Genomic DNA, 25,107 nt, shown 5'->3' with positions numbered 1-25,107 from the left:
CTGAAAAAAAAGAAAAAGGAAAAAAATAATCTAGGCTGGGCACCCAGGCTCCGTCTGAGCACACAGACTGGGATGGAATTCCTGCCAGCCCAGCAGGTAGGTGGGAGTAAGGGATGGCCACACCTCCATTATCCAAGAGGGTGTGGGGTATGAGTAACAAGGGTAATATCACACCTTTCCAGTCACTGGTGTCTGGAATGTCCTTGCAGTTCCTGGCAAGTGGAGCCTATTCTTAAGTCCCTGGAATCTGGGAGAATGCTGATGCTTTAAATATCCAAAATGGTTGAACTGCTTGTAAACATTCAAATGGCTGCACCCTCCAGACAGGCAAAAGTCCACAGCTCAGCCCATCTTCCTCTTCGCTGATGCCCCTTTTATTCACCAGCCACCAGTGCAGTCCTCCATGCAGTTTCTGGCTAGCAGGGCTGATTTTTAGGTTAATTCTTAGGTCCTAACAACACTCAGCAATATCCAAGCTGTCTGTGCTGTCAGGATTGCTGCCAGACCACAAAGATGCCTTTGTCTCCTTTTTTTTTTTTTTTTGGTGTTTTCGTGCAAATTCTTCTACTAGTTGGAGTTTAGTCCACTTCTATATTTTCCCTTCAAAACTCCAGGCTCCATGATTATCCTCTATATCTGTATTAATTGGTTCACATTTTCTTTGTTGAAGAGGGTCTGTGCAGTCTTTCTGCCTATCCCACCATCTTACAGGAACTTTCCTATCATTTTTTAAAAAGAAAAATTTGGGGTGCATTTTTATTGTTTTAAGTATGTATAAGTAAGTGTTAAACAGCAAAGTATGTCAGTTTCTGAACTGAGAATATTAGCCTCATTTCAAAAGTAACATGCTTTATGTTAAATTTAAAATATTGAATATTAATTATTTAATGTATTCAGTCTTTTCTTTTTTTGGACAATAGAGTCTAAGCCAGACACTTTCTTAGGTGCTTTCACACAACACTGAAAAAGACAAATTTATGTAAAGTAACAGAGAACATTCTGAAAGATGGCATTGGATTTAACAAGTGAGATTTTGTGTGTGCATGTGTGTGTGTGTGCGTGCACACATGCATGTTTGGGGGGGGCAGGGTGGGAGATCACAGTGTTTGAAAGAATATCCAGGGTACAGGGAATATTTATTGAAAATCCATTACACATCATGGTCTATATTATTACAATAAGTACATTAAGTAATACATTAACTATTATTACAATAGCCCTGAAAATTAGGTGTTAACTCCAATTTGTAGAATGAGGCTTAGAATGGTAAAGTTATTTAAAATGATAAAACAATAATTTAGAAGACTTCAGATTTTCCCACCTCTAGACCTTTTCTCTGTACTTTCAAACTTTTAAATTGTGAAATGTATCATATGTACAGAAGAGTATATGCAACATTTATGTAGTTCAAAGGGTAATAAGACAGACATGTGTCCCAACCACCAGGTGAAGGAATAGAACATTACTTGTAACTTAAATGTCCTTATAATTTTCTTTCAATTTTTATATCTCTTCTCCCAGTTTAAAGCAAGTATTATCTCAATTGTTCTGATTAAAGGGTTTTATCACTTACCTAAGCAACGCTAAATATTATTTATTTATTTTTTAAAAAACTATAAACAAATATGAACATATTTTGCAAATATAAACATATCTATGTTTCCCAAAACAGCCAAACCCATTGCTGTCAAGTTGGTTCTGAGTCATGGGGATTACACGGGACTGCTATAGTCCATGTTTAGGGAAAAGTAATAATGTCACTAGATAATGGGTGCTTGGAGACCAAGATGAAGAGAAGTTTTGAGTAAGTGCCTGCTTCCAGTTCTTCTGTGTCTGGGCACTCAGTGGGTGAGGTCAGAAGTAGTTCTGGAAGGTATAATACTTACCTGGTTTGAGCCATCCAGGAGTACTGTAGAATGGACCAGAACTGATATCCATAAGAAATACCATTCAGAAATGCCAGTTGCTGTTTAGTTATCCTGACTCATATTGGCCCCATGTGTATCAGAGTAGAACTGTGCTCCATAGGATTTTCAATGGATGCTTTTTTGAAAGCAGATTGCCAGATCTTTCTTTTAACATACCTCTGAGTGGACTTGATCCTCCAACTTTTCAATTAGCAGCCAAGCCATTCTTATTTCATTAATACAATATATCCCTTTATCTGTAAAGAGTATGTTAGTTTTTAAGTGTTTTCTTCCTATGTGACTTGTTTCTTCCAAATTGCCGTCTTTTCTTATTTTCAGTCTCTCACTGTTTTTGTCCTTGTTTCTATCTTCCATTTTAGAGGTTTTATTCAATATCTAAAATCTTGGCATCTGTTCTAGATTAAAATTTAAAGTTTAGTAAGAAAGTTGATCACAGCTTTGAGAAATGTGAGTGGGACTTACCCATTTTGAGCTTTACTATATGATGAAGTAAAGCTACCTCTAATATTCATATCTTTCTTCCTGGGCTGGTCTAATTCACCAGTCCATAACCAGCAGGGTTTTGGCTGCTAATTTTCCCAGAGTGCAGTGAAGAAAGAGACTGAAGGTCTCTGCTTTCAGCATTTTAGCATGTGAATGCTGGCCAAATGGCCAGTTAACCCCCTTGTTTTGGGAGTACCCATCACTCTCACTTGAATTGGTTGTGCTCTTCGGTTTTTAATATCTCTGGATAATAAATTTCTAGTACTCTTCTCTGGTAGCATAGTGCCTAAGGCACTTGACTGCTAACCAGAAGGCTAGCAGTTCAAACCCACCAGCCACTCCTCAGAAGGAAGGGTGGGCAATCTACTTCTGTAGTGATACTGCCTCGGAAACCCAAAGAGGTGTCACTATGAGTTGGGTCTGACTCGACGGCACATAACAACACAACAACAGTACTGTGCTCAGTTGGAAAAGTTTATTCACACAGTTAAGTTACTCCAGAGAATGAAGTTTGGAAAAAAATGTATCTAATTGTTCCGCAAACAAATATCAACTATTCCTCCAAATTTAAGCCCTCCAATCTCCTCCCCTTTCATCAATAACTTCAGAGACAAGCTGGTTCCTCTCCCTCTTAAAGATTGTGTGGTATAAATTGGAGTGATTCTCAACTTTCTTCTCAACCAGTTTGGGATTGAGCTGTCACTTACGAGCCACCATTTGTCCATCTGCTTTACATCTTCTAATTTTTTAAAAAAATTTTGTCCCTATTTTCTTTCTCCTCCTATTTTTCCATTTTTGTGGTATTTTTAAATTAAAACACTTTACTAAAGTCTTAATGGCTTGTTAGTAAGATGTGAAATTAGATGCATATTTTCATTTCTATCACCTTAACCTGGTGGACCTTAATACCTTCTTTTTTATGTATTTGCTATGTATAAAGGTTTCTGCTAGGTCTGAAAATCAGCACTTATAAGTGTAAGGTATGGTCTGTACAATCAAGAAATTTATCACATAAAGTTAAGGAAGCAAGCCCCCCACACACACACACTTACAATGAAATGACAGGTGTTGCTGTTGTTATGTGCCGTGGAGCCAGACCTGACTCCTAGCAACCTCTCCTTGGGTTTCTGAGGCAGTATCACAATGGAAGTAGATTGCCCAACCTTCCTTCTGAGGAGTGGCCCGTGGGTTTGAACCACCAGCCTTCTGGTTAGCAGTCAAGTGACTTAGGCAGTAAAGTGCTATAAAAGCAATATTCTAATCATCTATCATTTTAAGAATGCAATAGGAGATAAGGAGAGTCAAGGAAGTGCTGGATATGTTGATACGGAATGAAGTGCATACAGAGTAAAATGAGGTCAGATGAACTCTGAAAATCCCAGCTTTGCCAAAGTGACCAGCGCAAGTGATCTGAACTCTGAGCCTGTTCTCTGTTATGAAAATTGGGATGATAACAATATCCCTTGTGCTTGTTATAGTCTGTTAATAAAGAAAATGCTTGCAAAGCACCTGGATATAGTACTGGCTTGATACATATTAATTATTAACTAGATTACTATGTGTATCCAAGGAAGGAAAGAAGGAGAGATGGAAGGAGGAAAGGAGGGAGGGAAGAAATAAAATGATATATAACTGTCTACATTTATATCAGTCTATGTTTTCCTTTAATCAACCTTCATCATTTTAAAAGTCAACTCTTAGCCATTCTCAGATAGCAACAAAAGCCTGGTACTGCATTTCAATGTCCCATTTCCTGAAAGAAAGGAAATCAAGCCCTAGGTATGATCTTTTGGTTCAAGGTTTAGGGAATAAAAGTAGATGTAAGCAAATATTTATGAGCTGGGCTAAAACTGCTAATGTACTGACCCTTGAGGAGCAACAGGAGTTCACATACAAACAGTAAAAGACATTTTTAAAAAGTCATCATCTTCTTTCATTTGGACTTTAGCACTGTTTTGGTTACTTCATGCTGCTCTAACAGAAATTCCACAGGTGGGTGGATGGTTTTAACAAACAGCATTTGCTTCTCTTACAGTTTTGGAAGTTAGAAGCCTGATTTCAAAGTGCCAGCTCTAGGGACTGGGTGAAAGCCTCTAGCTAGACCTTGGGCTTCCGCTCTGCCTATTGCTCCTGGCCCATTAAAGCTAGAGGCTTTTCTTCACTCAGGCAGCTGCTGGCTACTGAGGCTGAGAAACCCAAAGTCAACAAATACAGTAGCATAATCCCAATATAAGTATATAACATGGTAGGCACTAGTTGAAGTCCAGAGGCAGTCCCAAGATCGGCAGGAAACATGGCAGGCTGCTAAATGAAAACTCTGCTACACGCAGGGTCCAAGCGTGCCAAAAATCTGCAGACCTATCTCAATGCTTCTCTTTATATCCTGGAAGCAGACCACACCCCTAAGGTCGCTACTCAGCCGCTCTAGTAGATTCCACCATGAAGGTAATTACCAATCTCACCATGGGGAATAACTACATCCAGCTGCCCAGACACACAAAATCAGGCCCAGCCAAGCTGACACATAACCTTAACTACCACAAGCACTTTATACTTTAACCTGGCCTCTTGTAATACTATTTTGAAATATAATTCTTCCAGAAAGTACTCCTTATATGAATGAGAGATTTTGTTGTTGTTATTGTTGTTATGTGCCATCGAGTCGGCCCCGACTCATAGCGACCCCTCCTTGGGTTTCCGAGGCAGTATCACTACGGAAGTAGGATTGCCCAACCTTCCTTCCGAGGAGTGGCTGGTGGGTTTGAACCACCAGCCTTCTGGTTAGCAGTCAAGTGCTTTAGCCACTCAGCTACCAGAGCTCCTGTAATGAGAGATTAGTACTAGTGAATCAAAATCATCATTCTTGCATTGAAATGTATTTTTTGTAAGAAATGACTTCCTAGGTAATTTTTTTTTTTCTCAGTTGTTATCGTTTCAGACAGTGGTAGTGTGGAAGTTTTCCCTGTAGATCAGTGGTAATAGATCAGTGCAGATTTCCCTGTAGATCAGTGTAGATCCCTGTAGATCAATGTTTCTAAATAATTCTGACTGTCTGAAATTATTGACTGCAGTTTTAGGCAGGGGTAGAGTTGGGACGCTTCTAGATTAGGGGGAGGAAGGAGATATACATTGAATAATAGTTTTAATATCACACACAGGCACACGCACACACACACAGAGTCTAGCTATGTTGATCAATGAAGTAGTAGTTTTGCCCAAAGGTAAGCAAAATTATCACCACCATCTCCACCAATTGGCTGAAGGAAATTGACAATTTTGACACAGCTCAGTTCTTACATAGGTGTATGAGTGAATCCCTCATTTAAGTCCTTCACTTTGTATTACATGATTCTTCTGAGTAAATAAGAAATATCTTTTTTTTTTCAGTCAACACGTTTCCTTGACATTTTGTAGCTTGAAGATATAATGCAAGATGATTTTATAGTTTTCTCTCTTCTTTTTCCCATAAGATGTCTGTCTCTCTTATGTCTCATCTCTCTTTAAACATAAAAGAGGATTTCTGGTTCAGATTACAAGATTCCCCTGATTTCTCACCAAGGTAGGGTGAAAGAGTCAAACTGTGGAGTCCCACAGCACTGCCACCAAAAACAGAGTTGCCAAGAGAAACACGATAAATAATGGAGCTGGAAGAACATCACGGGGCAGGGATTTAGCACCTTCCAAAAGAATGTTAATTTCTCTAGAAATATCATTAAAGAACAAGTTAAGGAGATAAGGCTAGAGAATTTTAGAAATGATTTTAAGAGTTTTTGAAAGCTTATAATAGGACTCACAGAAACCTTGAATTTTACTCTGAAGAGGAAAGGAAAACTGAACAATGATAATTCATCCCTTGTGCCTTGATTCATGGTGGAGCTTCTTCCTTGAACACCCTTCTATAGTACTCCTGGTTAATTCCTAGAAGTCTTTCTAAAGTAGGTTCAAATCTTGGGCCATTCAGAACAATGGCATTTAAAGGTAAGGCTAATAGAAAAGAAAACTGTCCTTGCAATATTAATATCACATCAGAGTAAATTAGAGACCAACCAAACCAAACTCACTGCCATCGATTCAATTCAGAATCATAATGACCCCTATTGTGTTTCCAAGACTGTAAATCTTTACAGAAGCAGACTGCCTCATCTTTCTTCCACAGAGCAGCTGGTAGGTTTGAACTGCCATTCTTTGGTTAGTAGCCAAGTGATTTAGCCACTGTGCCACCAGAGCTCCGGTTTATTGAGATATAATTCACCCATTTAAAAGGTACAATTCATTTTTTTCCCAGTATGTTAACATAGTAGGATAACCATCACTACAGTCTTATGTGAGAATATTTTCATCATCCCAGAAAGGAACCTCTAACCACACACTGCCAACGAGTTGGATCTGACTCAGCGATGCCTCCTTGGGTTTCTGGGGCAATATCACTGCGGAAGTAGATTGCCCAACCTTCCTTCCAAGGAGTGGCTGGTGGGTTTGAACCACCAGCCTTCTGGTTAGCAGTCAAATGCCTTAGGCATTACGCCACCAGAGCTCTCTCTCTCTCTCTCTCTCTCTCTCTCTCTATATATATATATATATATAAAATTGTTTCAAAGTTCTGAAAGCTAGAAGTCCAAATCACATGTCAACCAAATCACATTTCTACTGCAAGATCTGAGAGAGGAAATTGTTCTATGACTGGCTTCTAGCTTCTGGTTTCTGCCCTCAATCTTTGGAACTCTTTTGCTGCTTGTAGATATATCCTTATATAGTTTCTTCTGCCTGTGTGACTATGTCTATGTCTGTTCTCCCTTATTATAAGACATCAGTCATGTAGGTTTAGGATAGAACCTACCCCAGTATGACCTCCTTAACTGCTAATATCTTCAAAGACCTCATTTTCCTAAACAAGGTCACATCCACAAGTACAAAAAACATATTTTTTTGAGACACAATAAAATGCATGTTACTACTCATTCCACTATCTTCTCACTGTCACCTCCTGCAGCCCTCAAACCAAACCAAACTCACTGTTGCTGAGTCGATGCAGACTCATAACGACCCCCATTGGGTTTCCAAGGCTATAAATCTTTACAGAAACAGACTCCCTCATCTTTCTCCCACAGAGCAACTGGTGAGATTGAACCACCGATGTTTTAGTTAGCAGCCAAATGCCTTAACCACTACACCACCAGAGCTCCTCCTGCAGCCCTAGGCAACCACTACTTTCTATCTCTATAGATACAGAAATTTCCATTCTGAACATTTCATATGAATGGAATCATAAAATATGTGCTCTTTTATGACTGGCTTATTTGTATAATGTAACATGAATCAGTACTTCATTTTCTTCATTTGGCTATTAGGAATAATGCTGTTATTAACATATGCATACAAGGGTGGTTTCATTTGTCTTAGGTACATACATTGGCATAGGAGTGTTTGATCACATGATGACACTATGTGTGACCTTTCAGGACATGACAGACTTATCAGTAAAATAGCACCATTTTGCATCCCACCAGCAAATTATGAGGGTTCCCATTTTTCCACATTTTACCAACATTTGTTATTATCTGTCTTTTTGACAAAAACCATTCTCAAAAAAAAGAAAAACTCACTGCCATCAAGTCGCTCCTGACTCATAACAACCCCTCCTTGGGTGTCTGAGGCAGTATCTCTATGGAAGTAGATTGCCCAGTCTTCCTTCTGAGGAGTGGCTGGTGCGTTTGAACTGCCAGCCCTCTGGTTAGCAGTCACATGCCTTAGGCACTCCACCACCAGAGCTCCTTGTGGGCACAAAATGGTATGTCCTATTAGGTTGGTTCATATTTCCCTTATGACTAACGATGTTGAGCATCTTTTCAGGTACTTATTGACTATAGGTGTATCTTTGGAGAATAGTCTATTCAGATTTAATTTTTTTAATTGGATTTTATGCCTTTTTTATTGTGTCATTAGAGTTCTTTATATCTCCTAGATATAAGTGCCTTAACAGATATATGGTTTATAAATATTTTTCCGTACTTTGTGGGTTATTTTTCATTTTCTTGATAGTATTCTTTGAAGTACAAAAGTTTTTAAATCTAATGAAATCCAATTTATTTATTTTCCTTTCTTGCTTGTGTTTTTAGTATCACAGCCAAGAAGCCATTCCCTAATCCAAGGTCAAAAAGATTTGCTTCTATATATTTTTTCTAATAATTTTACAAAAATTTTCCTTTCATATTTAGGTCTATGAACAATTTTCAATTGATTTTTGTTTATGGTGTGAGGAAGGCATTTAACTTGATTCTTCCATGTGTGGATATCCTCTTATCCTAGAACTATTTGTTGAAAAGAATATTCTTCCCCCCATTGAAAGGCCCTAGAACTCTTGTTGAAAATTATTTAACCATAAATGCAAGGGTTTACTTTTGACTCTCAATTCTACTGGATTTACATCTATCCCTATGATTATATCTCATTGTCATTTTCATTAGAGTCTTGTGGTAAGATTTGAAATCAGGAAGTGTGAACCCTCTGATTTTATTCTTCTTTCCCAATTTATTTATTTGTTTATTTTTTGGGCTGCTTCCCATTCCTTAAATTCTTATATAAATTTTAAGGTCACCTGGACAATTTTTACCATAAGAATCCATCTAAAGATTACAGTGAATCTATAGAGAAATTTGGGAATATTATAACCTTTAATAATAGCAAATGTTTCAAGCCATGAACACAAGATGCATTGCCATTTATTTCAGTTTTCTTTCATTTCTTTCAGCAGTGGCTTGTAGTCTTCAGAGTTTAGATGTTGAATCTCTTCTGCAAAATGTATACTTTATTATTTTCTTCTTTCTCAAGGTATTGTAGATGAAATTGCTTTCTTAACTTTACATTTGTATTGTTTATTTCATGTGTTTATAAATATAATTATTTTTTAGGTATTGTTCTTGTAGCCTTTCTGAACTTATTCATTAGTTCTAATAGTTTTTTAGTGGATTCCTTAAGAATTTTCAGGTGCAATATCTTGTCATCTGTAGCACAGATAGTTTTACCTGTTCCCTTCCAATTTGGATATGTCTTCTTTCTTTCTTTCTTTTTCTTGTCTAATTGTCTTGGGAGTTCAAACCCACCAGCCATTCCTTGGAAGGAAGACTTGGCAATCTATTTCTATAGAGATACAGCCTGGGAAACCCAAGGAGGGGTCACCAAGAGGTGTAAACAACTTGACTGCAGTGAGGTTTTTTTTTTTTTTTTTTTCCCGTATAATCCCTAGTACAGTGCCACAAGAGTGGATGCATTTGTCTTGTTCCTGATCTTAGAAGGAAAGTATTCTCTTTTTCACCATCACGTATATTTTTGTTAGGTGCTGTTGAGTTGGATCTGACTCAATGTGACCCTTTATCCTCACTCACTCACTGCTGTGGAGTCGATTCCAACTCATAGTGACCCCTCCTTGGGTTTTTGAGGTGGCATCACTATGGAAGTCCATTGCCTAATCTTCCTTCCAAGGAATGGCTTCTGAGTTTGAACTGCCAGCCTTCAGGTTAGCAGTCAAATGCCATAGGCATTATGCCACCAGAGTTCCCAAAAGAGAATAAAACAGAACAAAAAGAATGCTCAGTCCTGCACCGTCTTCACAGTTGTTGCTATGTTTGAGCCACTGTGTCAATCTATGTTGTTGAAGGTCTTCCTCCTTTTTCGTGACCCTCTGCTTTACCAAGCACAATATCCTTCTCCAGAGACTGGTGGTTTTTCAGAAATATTCTTTATCAGATTAAAGATGTTCCCTTGTAGTCCTACTATGTTGACTGTTTTGAAAATGAAAGGGTGTTGAATTTTCCCAAATGGCTTTTCTGTATCTCTTGAGATGATTATATGTTTTTGAGCTTTATTGAATCTAAATGGTGTATTACATTGCCAGATTTTTGGATGTTGAACCAACCTTTCATTCTTGGGATAAATCCTGCTTGTTCATGGTATTATAATCCTTTTTATATGTTGCTAAACAGCTCTGGTGGCGAAGTGCCTAAGGCACTTGACTGCTAACCAGAAGGCTGGTGGTTCAAATCCACCAGCCTCTCCTCAGAAGGAAGGTTGGGCAATCTACTTCAGTAGTGATACTGCCTCAGAAACCCAAGGAGGTGTCACTATAATAAGTAAGATCTGACTCGACGGCAGTGAGTTTAAATTTGATTTGCTAATCTTGGTTGAGGATTTTTGCATGTATATTCAAACAAGATTTCTCTGTAGTTTTTTTTTTTTTTTTTAACTTAAGATGCTTTATTATGTTGGTTTATTATCAGGCTAAACCTAACCTTATAGAATTGGTTGTTGGAAGTTATAGCCTGCTCTTCTCTTACTAGGAAGAGTTTGTGAAGAATAGATATTAATTCTTCTTTAAATATTTGGGCAATTCACCAGGAAACTACCTAATCCTTGACTTTTCTTTATGGTACATTTTTTAATTACTACTTCAATCTCTTCACTTGTTATAGACCTGTTTAGATTTTCCATGTCTTATTCTGGCAGTTATAATAGTTTGTATTGTTCTATGAATTTTTCCATTATATTTAAGTTATCCTCAGAAGGAAGTTGGGCAATCTACTTCTGTAGTGATACTGCCTTGGAAACCCAAGAAGGGGTCACTATGAGTTGGATCTGACTCTACAGCAGTGAGTTTTTGAGAATTGGTTGGCATATGGTATTTCATAGTATCCGTATATAATTCTTTTTATTTCTGTCAGTCAGTAGTGTGGTTTCCTCTTTATTCATGATTTTAGTAATTTATGTATTCCTCTTTTTTCTTGGTCAATATTTCTAAAGACTGTGATTTTTTTTTTTAATATTTTTAAGGAACCAACTTTTGATTTTTTGAGTTTTTTTTCCTATTGACTTTCTGTTTATTATTTTATTTATTGATTCTCTTACATTATTTCCCTTCTTATGCTTGTTTCAGCTTTAGCTTTTTAGTGTCTTAAAGTGAAAGATTGAGTTTTTAACTTGAGATATTTCTCTTTTTTTCTAACATAGGCATTTACAACTATAAATTTCCCTTTGAGCATTGCTTTAACAACATCCCATACATTTTGGTATGCTGTACTTTTATTTTGACCCATCTAAAATTATTTTCTAATTTCCTTTGTGATTTCCCTTTAATACTTTGGTTATGTAGGATTGTGCTGATTAGTGTCCATGTATTTGTGAATTTCTCAATTTTTTTTTTTTCTGTTGTTGGTTTCTAATTTTATTCCACTGTGGTCAGAGAACATATTTTGTACCATCTTTTAATTCTTTAACATTTATTGCAGCATGTTTGATGGTCTAGGTTCTGGTTTATTGTGGAGTATGTCCTATGAGCACTTGATAATAATTACAATATGCTATTGTTGCTGAATGTTCTATAGACATGTCCTAGATTTAGTTGGCTTATATACAGTGTTTTTCAAGTCTTCTGTTTTGTTCTTTATCTACTTTTCAGTTCTTCTATTCATAATTGGTAGGACAGTATTTAAGCCCTCAACTGTTATTGTTGAGTTGTCAATTTTTTCCCTTACTTCTGTCAATTTTGCTTCATGTACTTTGATGCTTTGTTATTAGGTGCATATATGTTTATGATTGTTATATTTTCCTAATTGATTATTTTTTTTATCAAGATAAAATATTCCAATTTTTCTCTAATAACATTTTCCATAAAGATGATTTGTATAATATTGATGTAACCATTCCACTTGTATGATTTATTTTATTCCATTCTTTAAGTTTCAACATATTTGTGTCTTTTTCAGCCAGTGTGACACATATATGTATAGTAATAGCAACTTTCTATGATTATTTTCTACTTATTCTTTATTCTTTACAGTTTTTCAGTAATTCTAAATAAAACATCTTAAGGAGTTCTTAAACACCTTGAAATTGTTATTTTTTTATTTTTTTTGGCTGATGTTTTCTTGCATGCATTTTTCTAAGAATAACCCATAATGATAGTATCTTTCAAAGGGGTTGTATATCCCAGAAACTTTAAGAAACACTTTTTTTTCCCTAATGTAAACATGTAATATTCACCAGAACCCAAGGGGTAAACAATTATTAAGAAGAATTTGAAATGTATTTTCACACCTTGACATTTCATTACAGGGGGAGAGTAAACCCGTCAGAGAGAAAGCAATGTTTAGATCATTAATGATTGGAAGAGCACGCTATTCATGACAGAAGCAGTTTGATTTTAAAGTTTACAGTCATTATCCATGATTCAGGGAGTAGAGAGGATTGATCCGAGTCACATCAGAGACTCAGGAATCTTAATGTTTCATTCACTGATGAATACCAGCACCTAGAACAGTGCCTGGTACATAGAAAGTGCTCAATATATACTTGTTGAATCAAAGTCAGTCAGCTAACAGGTTGATCATATCTAGACCCTCCTGGTGTGGAAGGTGTGGAAGGACTATGATCCTCTTATTTATGGGTCAATTGTATATACTACCACTCTGTTTAATTGCCATTTTGAAGGTCATTTGCATATGCATATAGGAAATGCATATTTAGAAGTACTAAGTATATATGATTCTTAAAAGTCAGTTTTCAAATGATGGTAGGTATAGACTTAGACATAAGTACCTATAGATACCTATACCTGTATCATTTGTACCTATTTTTTGAGAGACACATTCTGAGTCAATAATCTTTCAGTAGATTGATTCAAATTCTTGAAATGTGCCATATAGTTTTCCACTAACATGTTACTACTCTATAAGATAATATTTCTCTTCAACTTAGTACTGAAAACTTGGGTCTCTAAAACTGTTCCATTTATTATTAAAAGAAAATAAAATTACCATGTGTGAATACATAAGTTCATTGTCACATAAGAATTTAAAGAAATCTGAAATAACTACGTTTTCCTGAAATTATATTTATTTGTAGGCTTGATTCTCAACTAAGTGAGAACAAATAAAGGAAATCACATGATAATCAATTCACATTATGGTATCAGATTTATCACAGCTAAAGCTAAATTGGAGGGTGGGAAAGCCTCCACCATCTCTCAGTTACCTGGGTTTCAGGTTGAAAAATTCTAACAGAAAAAGTATCTGTTGGGGCACTCAAGAGAGACCCTGCTAGGTCTGCTTAAAAAAAGAACAATGTGATACTTCTGTGAGCTCAGATGGTCCAAGAGGTCAAGAAGGATGTCTTTATACTATAGTTGTTTCAATACAGAGGCCTTGCCCCCAGGTAAACATGGTCAGCTGGTGGCAGGATCTCCTAAATTCCTCCAGTGATGTTTATCAGCCATTGGGAGAAGACAGGGAAGCCCTGGAAAATGATACTCCACGTTTTCTTGCTTTTGAGGAGTGAAGCCCAACACTCTTTATTGAATGAAGATTAAATCAACAATCAAATGAACAACAGCAAACAGCAACAGTAATCACAGTTGTAAAAGCAGTTCACCTTTATTTAGGTTATAGTACATGGCAGTACTTTTCTAATCTTTTTTGCATATGAAAAATCATTTAATAATCACAGCAACCCTAAGAGGTGGGTGCTAGAGTTTTTGTCATTTCATGAATGGAAAACAGAGGCCCAGAGAATTTACATAGTTGTCAAACGTCACACTTAGCCTGGATTCTAACCTAGGAACTCTGCTTCCAGAATCCAAACTTTTGGAAATCATGTAAACATAGTGTTTACAGGATTAGGTGGATGGAATCCATTTATGCAATCTTTAAATATAACAGTGTTTAGTAGTTAGGGCATTTAATCCTCACTAATGGATACCTTGTACTTCATGATGACCTGAGAACAAAGACCAGTTTATTTTGTGGGAAATGATATAATTTTACCCTTTATCTACTCTGTCACATGGTGTCTCTGATTCTGAATCAACTCAACAGTGCCTGACAACAAAATTTTATTTTCTACATTATGTCAAACCTTTCACAATGTCTTATTTGGCTTTCTTTCAAAACTTCTCTCCAAACTGTGAATAACAAATAATGTAGAAGACACTGTCTAAAATCCTCAGCCTAGCATTCAAAACCCTGAAGTCTAAAAGTTATCTCAAAAGTGCCCCATCTGGCTGGTTTAAACCCTATTTACATGCCCTGCAACTCCTCATAAACACGTTGCTCTCTTGTCCTGCAGTCAATGTATAACAAACACAATCCCACAAACTTCTACTGCTCCAAAAATGATTTAATCTTTGCCTGGGGCACATTTTTCACTTGTTTTGAGTGTGCATATAAGTCAAGACTCATCCTCCAAATTTGTCCTTGTATCTAACCTTTCCAGCTTACAATGAGCTATCCTCTAAATCCTGTTTACTGAACCTCTATAATGTGCCAAGCATTAATCCAAATGTTTCCATATGCCCTGTTCTATTTAATTTTCAGAACTATCCACTGAAGAATAATTGTCATCTTTAAGATGAGGAGATAAGATACTCAGAAAGGACTGTAATATTAAGAGATCCACAGTCATAGTCACTAACATATCTTGGAAATCTATCTTGCTTCAGAGGCTGTGCTAAAGGCTTTTCATTTATTTTCTCATGGAATTCTCAGATCAACTTCAAAAGTTAACACAGCTATTATCCCTATTACACTGATGAGAAAACTGAGGTACAGGGAGCTCAAGAAATATGCCCAAGGGCCCATACCTACTAAGTAGTAGTATCAGGTGTTAAACCAGGCAGTTGGATACAGAACCTGAACTCTTAATCATTTTTCTGACTAGTTCAGGATCATCCAGCAGATAAAAATAAACCTAGAGAAAAAAAAATCTCCATCAACTGATGAGTGGCTAAATAAAATATGGTATATCATAAAATGGAATTATTATTCAGCAATAAAAATGAATGAAGTACTGATGCATGCTATAATATTTAAATATAAGAAGCCAGTCATAAAAGACCACATATTGTATTATTTCACTTGTATGAAAGGTCTAGAATAGGCAAATATGGAGACATAGAAAGTCAATCAGTGGTTACATAGGGCTGAGAGTGTGGGATTTGGAGGACAGTGGGGAGTGACTAATAGTATTAGGTTTCTTTTTAGGGTGATGGAAATGTTCTAAAAAATAATGGTGGCGATGGTTGTAAAACAATTGAATTATATTTTTTGAATCAGTGAATTGTGTGATATGCAAATTTCTACTCCAATTAATTTGTTAAAATATTTGTCTGCCCCAGACTTTTGAATTCCAAACTTAAACTATACCATACTGATCACCACTTCTTTAGAATTCCCTTCCATTGCTAGTGAGCTTCTCTTGTAGATTTATTTCTCTTATTTGTCAGTAGAGTACTGCAAAACAAGACTTTTCTGGTAATCATCTTTGTTCCATCAAATTCCAAAAGTCCTTTTCTGGTGTTGTTAATCCCAAAGTTGACTCATTACATAATCTATTGAATGAATAAAATAAATTATTCTTAGTTAAGGTGATTCCACCCTTACAGAATCAGAATGTTCTGAAAAATTGAATGAAACTTTAATGTTCAATTGAATATTTAAGTATTCTAATTCAAACCCACCAGCCACTCCTCGGAAGGAAGATGGGGCAATCTACTTCCGTAGTGATACTGCCTCGGAAACCCAAGGAGGGGTCGCTATGAGTCGGGTCTGACTCGATGGCACATAACAACAACAACAACAACAATACACTCAATATTTAGAAGAATCTTTCAGGTAGCTCTGTCTTAGAGTAAATGGCCATTTGCCTCCTTTTTATTTTAAGATATCTGATATTTTTTGCATATGCTCATTGAGACTTCCTTATAGCAGGTACATTTTAATTCTTTTGGTCTATTATGAGCTGATTTAGTACATTGGTACAGTGCTAGTGACTCTATGTAGGAAAATTCAAACTTCTTAAAATGTATTTTTCACATTCAGTGCCATAATATTTTAAGTGGGTTTTGTTTCCACCTTTCCATTAGCTGATAGTTACAACTTTATAAGAAAATAACAAGTAATTGGAACATTAAAAATTAAATCAACACCTTTGTCAGTATGTGACTATAAAGTTCTACAACAGATTTCATGGATTTGGGCTTCAAAGAATTACATATATATTAAGCCAGTTGCTATAAAGTTGGCTCTAATTCATGGAGACCCCTGTGTATCAGAGTAGAGCTGTGTTCTGTGGGATTCTCAATGGCTGATTTTTTGGAAGTAGATCACCAGGAGACTTCTAAGGAGCCTCCTGGTATGCTCAAACCATAGACTTTCAGGTAGTAGCCAAAAGCGTTAACCATTTACACCATGCAGGTACTGTGCATATATATTGGAATATAGTAAAATGTAAGTATTATTCTTCCATCATTCTATAAATTATTAAGTTCTCTCAATTATACTATTAGGACCCCCCTTTGGAATCAACTACACAGCAATGGGTTTGGTGGTTTTGGTGGTTTCCCTTCTTCCTTCTTCCCTTCTCTCCGTACCCTCTCCCTTTAAAGGATAGATACAAATCATTGTGACATTGAAGGTTGTGATATAGATCAATAGAGACAATAGATAAAGGAAGTGGTCTAGGGAAACAGGGAAAGAAAAGAAGGAGGAAGGAGATAATTCTGGTTGAAGAGAGGAAAAAGACATTCCATTGAGAGCTCCAGGATGTTTCCTGAACCTTCTCTCATGGATGTTGCCAGACAGGACCACCCACGAGCTCACTGAATATCAGGCTTGACAAAATGCTAGTCAAGTAAGTATCTCCAGAGGTTTTCATCTGTGCACAAACCTGCCTCCAGCCAGTTCAAGGAAGGTGGACCTTTAACACCTTCATTCAAAAAGTCATTTCCCTAGCAAAATATTGTTGTTGTTGTTGTTATGTGCCATCAAGTTGGCACTGACTCATAGCGACTACCTTTGTCTGTATGTAGAATTTTCAAGAGTAGAAACTACTTTCATGGAGCCTCACATCATGTAGTTAATTTTACTTGGACAGTTTCAAGTGTATCATTCAGCTGCAAAGAGACACAGTGAGAGAAAGAGACTCGAAGTGTGAAATGTCTTTGAGTTGGGACAATACAATCTCCTGGTCTTTCTGAAATTCCTAATTCTCATGTGTTTTATGATGGGAATATTTCACTATTTTAAGTGATATTGAAATATTCAATATACATATTTTAGTAAAAAATATTCCCCAAAGGAAGTTTAACTTCATCTGGAACAAGAGAACAGTTCCAGTGCTGATAGGGAAAGCTGACTGGATTTAATTTACTAGGCAATGTTATGTATGAATTTCTAAAGGATTGTTCAAGTACAATACTTATTAAGGTAGCATTTCAAGCTGACTATTAGAACAAATGCCTTTGCCATATTTTTCTTCACTCTGTTGAATTGTTCAATATATACTTTCTATATTTACTTTTTTAGTAGGTTTATGGCATCTACATTAATTATACAACTGAAATATAATTTTTAAAACAATTCCAAATTTTATATCTGATAAAGGTTTTGTACACATAAATAAATCATGAAGATGTGTGGAACCAGGCAATGTTTGGTTCTGTTATACAGGAATTGGTAGTTATATTTGTGTGTCAACTTGGCTGGGCCTGGTTGAGTGGCTGGGCAGCTGGTGGTAGTTATTCCCAATGATGAGACTGGTAATCAGCTCCGTGGTGGGATCTACCACAAGCAGCTGAGTAGCTGCCTTTGGGATGTGGTCTGCTTCCTGTATATAAGGAGAAGCCTTGGAAATGGTCTCTAGCCTATGGCACGCTTGGGCCCTGCATGTAGCAGTGTTGTTTTCCAGCAGCCTGCTATGCTCTGCTGACCTTGGGACTTACAATGGACTTAAGTTAATGTCCTGCCATGTGGTTTGGTAACATCGAGACTGCCTTTTTACTTGTCAACCTTGGGGCTTCTCAGCCTCAGCAGCCAGCAGCTGCCTGAGTGAAGAAACACATCTAGCTTCAGTGGGCCAGGAGCAGGAGGCAGAGCTGAAGTCCAAGGTTGAGGAGGGGCTTTCACCCAGCCCCTAGAGCTTGGTACTTTGAACTTGGACTTAAAGTCTCCAAATTGTAAGAATAAACTCCTGTTTGTTTAAGCTATCCCATTTGTGGTGTATTACTGTCAGAGTGGCACTAGGTAACTAGAACAAGTAGTCACTATGATTTGGAGACAACTTAATGGCAGCTTCACTGCCATGCGGCCTGGCTGTAGGGAGCTCTGGTGGTATAGTGCCAAAGACATTTGACCACTAACCAGAAGACTGGCTGTTGAAACCCACCAGCCACTCTTTAGAAGGAAGGTTGGGCAATCTACTTGAGTAGTGACTACCTCGGAAACCCAATGAGGGGTCACTATGAGTCAGATCTGATCTGATGGCATTGAGTTTGGGTTTTGTTTTTGGTATAACAACAGAAACTTAATTTCTGATATTCTTTCCCAAAACTCACAGATTCAGTCTAATTATGAGAAAAACACTAAAAAAAAAAAAAAAAAAAAAAAAACCCACACTGGGGTTATCCTACAGACTCCTTGAACTGTAGTCCTTAAGATTATCAAGGTATGAAAGACAGAAACTATCCCAGATGTGAGGAGATAAATGTGACAGCACAACTAAATGCAACGTGGTGCCCTTGTTTAAATTCTGGAACAGGGAGGGGATGTGAATAGAAAAATTGGTGAGATCTTGAAGATGGTGCTGGACTGGGGCAGCGTTTTGTTCTGTTGTACATGGAGTTGCTATGATTGAAGTAAACTGGCTGGCGTCTAACAACAATAAGTTCAGAATTTAGCTAATAGTAATGTAACCAATGTCAGTTTTTTAGTTGTGAAGAATATACCATGGTAATGTAAGGTGTTAATAATGGGGGAAATCAAGTGAGAGGTATGCAGAAGCCATAGCTGTCCTTCTAAACCAGTTAGAAGCTCTGTTGATAAAAATAAATAAATAAAAAGTCTCAGGCAATAAGAAAGACCATACACTTCCATTTTGGCCTCTCAGGTCAAAACATAGAGGGCACTTTTCTTGTCATATGAACAGATGAAGAAGGCAGATACTGTCTGTGATCTCTGGCTCCTATACTGAGCAGGGAGTTACCTGCAGTCTAGGAAGAGATGTGTTCAAAATGAAACCTATTATTTTGGTTTGTTTGTTTTTCCTTCTCTCTTTCTTTTTCTTTACTTTCCCACCCTACCCTATGAAGTACAGGAAAGCTTTAGTATCCAACTCATACATTCCTAAAATAAATAACAACCTCTCCACCCCAAGCCTAATAACCGTCCAGAACTTTTTTTTAACCATTCCTGAAAGAAATTCTTCAGCCTATCCTGTACACACAAATTGCCTTACCTTATATCTGGAAAATATATGCAAGGACAAGTTTGAAGAGCAAAAGAGACTTGTAGCACAAAGGGGGAAAAATGTGGCTTGAATTATTCCATTCAAATAATGTCTGCTGTAAACCGCATTTCTCCCCAGGCAGGTCAAAAGTGTAGACAAATCTCGTCTGTCACAATGGAAAAAATAAATGAAAGTATAATATCCTAACAAATTACGTGGTGTTTTTTTTAACTGTTTGTACACCAAAGCACTAATAAAATATTTTTAACTCTCCCTCTGCCCGCTCTAAAGCTAGGGAAGGATGTCTTTCAGCAGGTAATTTAGCTTAATTTTCAGCACCCTAATTAGTGGATGTGAAACATATGTCCACAAGCACTAGAGGGCAATGCTGGACAAATATTACTGTGATCCAAGAAAATGCTAGAGTGGACTGGATATTCATTGTTTTCAAATGAGCCGTACTTCACATACAACTTTGAATACTCTAACTCTGAGCAGGATGAAGTTTCCAGCTATTGCCTTCCAAACTGATTACAGGAAGGGACAAAGAAAGATTTTCTTGGTAGCAGTCAACTCTGCTTCCTGGCTTCATCTAGGCATTTTGCCCACATTAAGGCTGGGCCAGTTTAAGAACTGGTTGGCAAAGTGAGGAGATAATGGCCAATATCAAAGCCAAGAAAGCTTCTGGAATCAGAAATCAGAATGAAAGTCCGGAATCTGCAATAGATAGAGGAAGCTGCTCACTCATGATCTCCTACAACGTAATGTGGCTCCAAGAGTTAGATGAGGGTGAGAGTTATTTATACAAGATACAAAATGAATTCAGGTATAATATGATTTACAGTTGACAAAGTAATAACCTGACATTTCCTTATGGTGTGGTGATGGTGGTTGCAGGTAGCCATAACAATAAATGATTATGATCTCTGTAATATTTTTTTTTATTTCTCTCTCTTATCTTATGCAGTCTCATTGTTGTGTGAAGCATAGGGCTGCTGGGTACTTGGATAAAATCCTCTGCTTGAGATTTGATGGGAGCATTGGTTGTCAAAATGTTGTTCCGCCACCAGCAACATCAGTATCATCCAGGAACTTGGTAGAGAGGAAAATTCTTAGACTTCATCTCAAACCTCTAAAATCAAATCTCAGTGGGTGTTGTTGTTGTCATTAAGTGCCATTGAGTCAACCCAGATGCATAGCAACCCTGTGTACAACAGAACGAAACACTGCCCAGTACTGCTTCATCCTCATAATCCGTGCTATGCTTGAGGTCATCATTGCATCCACTGTGTCAATCCTTCTTGTTCAGGGTCTTCCCCTTCTTAGCTGACCCTTTACTTTTTCTTCAGGGCATGATCCCTTCTGACAACATGACCAAAGTAGGCAAGACGAAGTCTGGCCATTCTTGCTTCCAAGGAGCATTCCAGCTTCACTTTGTCCAGGATAGATTTGTTCTTCTGGCAGTCCTTGGTATTTTCAATATTCTTTGCCAATACCACAATTCAAAAGCATCAACCCTTATTCAGTTTTCCTTAATCATTGTTCAGTTTCACATGCATATGAGACAATTGAAAATATGGTGTGATAGTTAAGTTGCATGTCAAATTATCTAGGCCTGGTTTGGAGTGTCTGGGCAGCTTGATATAGTTATTCCCCATGATGAGACTGATAATCAACTCTATGTTGGGATCTGCTGTGAGCAGCTGAGTTGTTGCCTTAGGGATGGATGTTCTCTGCTTCCAGTATATAAGAAGACACTTTGAGAAGGGGTCTGCAGCTTTTGTCATGCTTGAATCCTGCATGTAGCTGAGTCATCGTTCAGCAGCCTGTATGTTGTCTGCTGATCTTGGGACTGTTAATGGACTTGAATTATTGGCCTGCCATATGGTTTGATAATTTTGGGACTGTGCCATTTTACTTGTCAACTTTGGATTTGTAAGCCTCAGCAGTCAGCAGCTACCTGAGTGAAGAGACCCCTCCAGCTCCAGTGGCCTGAGAGCAAGAGGCAGAGCTGAAGCCCAAGGTCAAGTGGTTTTCACCTAGCCCCAAGAGCTGAAACTTTGAACTTGGACTTCTAGTCTCCTAAACAGTAAGTTTACTATGAGTCGGGGCCGACTCGACGGCAAATAACAACAACAACAACAAAAAAAAAACATTAAGAGAATAAGTCCCTGTTTGTTAAAGCCACCCATTTGTGGTATTTTCTGTGAGAACAGCATGAAGTAACCAAAACACATGGCTTGTATCAAGTGCATTTTAGTCTTCAAAGTGACATCTTTGCTTAAAAGAGGTTTTTTGCAGCAGATTTGCCTAGTGAAATATGACATCTGATTTGTTGACTATGGATCCAAGTAAAATGAAACATCTGACAACTTCATTCTTTTCTCCTTTTATCGTGATGTTGCTTATTGATCCAGTTGTGAGGATTTTTGTTTTTTTATATTGAGGTGTAATACATATTAAAGACTGTAGCCTTTGATCTTTATCAGAAAGTGCTTCAAGTCATCTTCACTTTCTGCAGCCAAGCTTATATCATCTGCATATCGCAGGTTGTTAATGAGCCTTCCTCCAATCCTGATGCTCTGTTCTTCTTGATATAGTCCAGCTTCTCAGATCATTTGCTCAGCATTCAGAGTGAGTCTCACTCCGAATGAAATAGGCAACTTAAGTGTGTCAGTCCTGACACACTTCCTTCCTGATTTTAAACCATGCATGATTCCCTTGTTCTTTTCTGTGTACAAGTTCCTCATGACAACATTAAGTGTTCTGGAATTCCCATTCTTCACAATGTTATCCATCATTTGTTATGATCCACACAGTCAAATGCCTTTGCTTAGTCAATAAAACACAGGTAAACATATTTCTGGTATTCCTTGCTTTCAGCTAAGATCCATCTGACATTAGCAACGATATCTTTTGTTCCACATCCTCTTCTGAATGCAGCTTGCATTTCTGGAAGTTGTCTGTCAATATGCTGCTGCAACTGTTTTTGAATTATCTTCAGCAAGATTTTAGTTGCATGTGATATCAATGATATTGTTTGATAATTTTCACATTCTGTTTTGGAATGGGCGCATATATCAGTCTCTTCCAGTCAGTTGGCTGGGTATCTGTCTTCCAAATTTCTTGGCATAAATGAGTAAGCACTTCCAGAGCTGCATCTGTATGTTGAAACATCTCAATGGGTATTGAGTCAATTCATGGAGGCTTGTTTATTACCAATTCTTTCAATGCAGCTTGGACTTCTTCCTTCAATAACATTGGTTCTTGATCATATGCTACCTCATGAAAGTTGGACATCAACCAATTCTTTTTGGTACAGTGACTTTGTGTATTCCTTTCATCTTCTTTTGTTGCTTCTGCATTGTTCAATATGTTGCCCATAGAATTTTTCAATATTGGAACTGGAGGCTTCAATTTTTTTCTTCAGTTCTTTAAGCTTGAGAAATGCCAAGCATGTTCTTCCCTTTGAGTTTTCTAATTCTTTACACATTTCATTATAATACTTTACTTTGTCTTCTTCAGCTACCCTTTTAAATTTTTCTGTTCTGTTATGCTACCCTTTGAAATCCTCTGTTCACTTCTTTTATTTCAGCATTTCTTCCATTGACTTTAGCTACTCTACATTCAAGAGCAAATTTCAGAGTTTCTTCTGATATCCCTTTTAGTCTTTTTTTTTCCCCTTCCTGTCTTTTTGATGACTGATTGCTTTCCTCATGTATGATGTTCTTGATGTGGAATAGACGACTTATCTGGTCTCTGGTCATTGGTGTTCAAAGCATCAAACCTGTTCTTCAAATGGTCTCTAAATTCAGTTGGAATAACTCAAGGTCATATTTTGGCTTTCGTGGACTTATTTTAATTTTCTTTAGCTTTAACCTGAACTTCCATATGAGCAATTGATGTTAGAATAAGGCCAGGAGCTGTCTGTGCAAAAGACCATGAATTGTTCAAATGCAAGTTTTCTGTGGGTGGAGTCCAGCAATGTACAAGGTAGTGTTTGAGAACCCCTAGAATAGAAAGAGTGTAGACCAGCTTATATTTAGAAAATAATAACTATTATATAATATCATATGTTATAATTAATACAGTGTATAATCTGCTACCTTTTTCAAATACTTGCTTCATATCATATACTAAAAATATCTTTGTCATAAAAATTATTTTACAGAAGCTAAATCATAAGTTAGTTTTATGAAAATCATGATGTGTTCTAAATAGAATTAATTTAAACATCTATGGTTATATTCTAAAACTAGCTCAGAAAATCTCATTAGATTTTTAATAATATTACTGACCGTGAGAATAAAACATACAGATACATCATATCTGTCCTAGAATAAAAGATCTGTCACTCTATAAAGCATAAACCATGAAGCTTATTGAGAAATAGCCAGCTTAAACTGGGCAGCACAATAATTAAAATACAATGTGTCCCCATAAGATTGAGCAACAAATTAATTTTTATGTGTGATATTCTGTTGGGTCTAAGTGACCGGAGGTACATAAGCAAGAATATATCATAGGTAACATAACTACAAATTCTACAAAAATAACTTGTTTTTCATGTAGTTTCCATATATCTATACCCACAGATATCCTGGAGCCTGCCTATACAAACACTTTGAGAAAATAGATTTGCTTATCTTTAGGAATTAACAGTGGAACCAATGGTATTGAAGGAAGAAGTGCAAGCCTGCACTAAAGGAACTGGTTTTGGGGAAAAAAAAGAAAACACGGCTCCAGAAATTGATGGAATACCTATAATACCTACTGAGATGTTTTAATAAACTGGTGTAGTGTTGGATGTGCTTATTCATTTGTCAGGAAATTTAGAAGACAGCTACCTGGCCAGCTGACTGGAAAAGGTTCATATTTCTGCTCATTCCAAAAAATGTGATCCCACAGAATGTGGAAAGTATCACACAATATCATTGTACTGGTCACCTAGTGCTGCTCTGACAAGAATATACCATAAATGGGATGGCCTTAACAAACAGGAGTTTATTCTTACAATCTGGAGGCTTTAAGTCCAAGTTCAAAATGCCAGTCTATAGGGACTGGGGGAAAGCCCCTCAACCTTGGGGTCCAGCTCTGCCTCCTGCTCCTGGCCCACTGGAGCTAGAGGTATTTCTTTACTCAGACAGCTGCTGACTGCTGAGGCTGAGAAGCCCCAAGATTTATAAGTAAAAAGGCACAGTCCCGATGTTACCAAATCACATGGCAGGCTATTGATTTAAGTCCATTGTAAGTCCCAAGGTTGGCAGAGCATGGCAGGCTGCTGAACAATGACATGGCTACATGCAGGGTCCAAACGTGCCATATGCTAGAGACCATCCCCAAGGCTTCTCCTTATATACAGGAAGCAGACCACATCCCAAAGGCAGCTACTCAGCTGCTTGTGGTAGATCCCACCATGGAGTTGATTGCC

The sequence above is a fragment of the Orycteropus afer genome, unplaced genomic scaffold, assembly GCF_000298275.1.
Source record: "Orycteropus afer afer isolate SDZICR_OR568_19922 unplaced genomic scaffold, OryAfe1.0 scaffold00180, whole genome shotgun sequence".
In the NCBI taxonomy this organism is placed as follows: Eukaryota; Metazoa; Chordata; class Mammalia; order Tubulidentata; family Orycteropodidae; genus Orycteropus; species Orycteropus afer.
The sequence above is the reverse complement of the archived record's forward strand: the minus strand, read 5'-3'. Positions refer to the sequence as shown.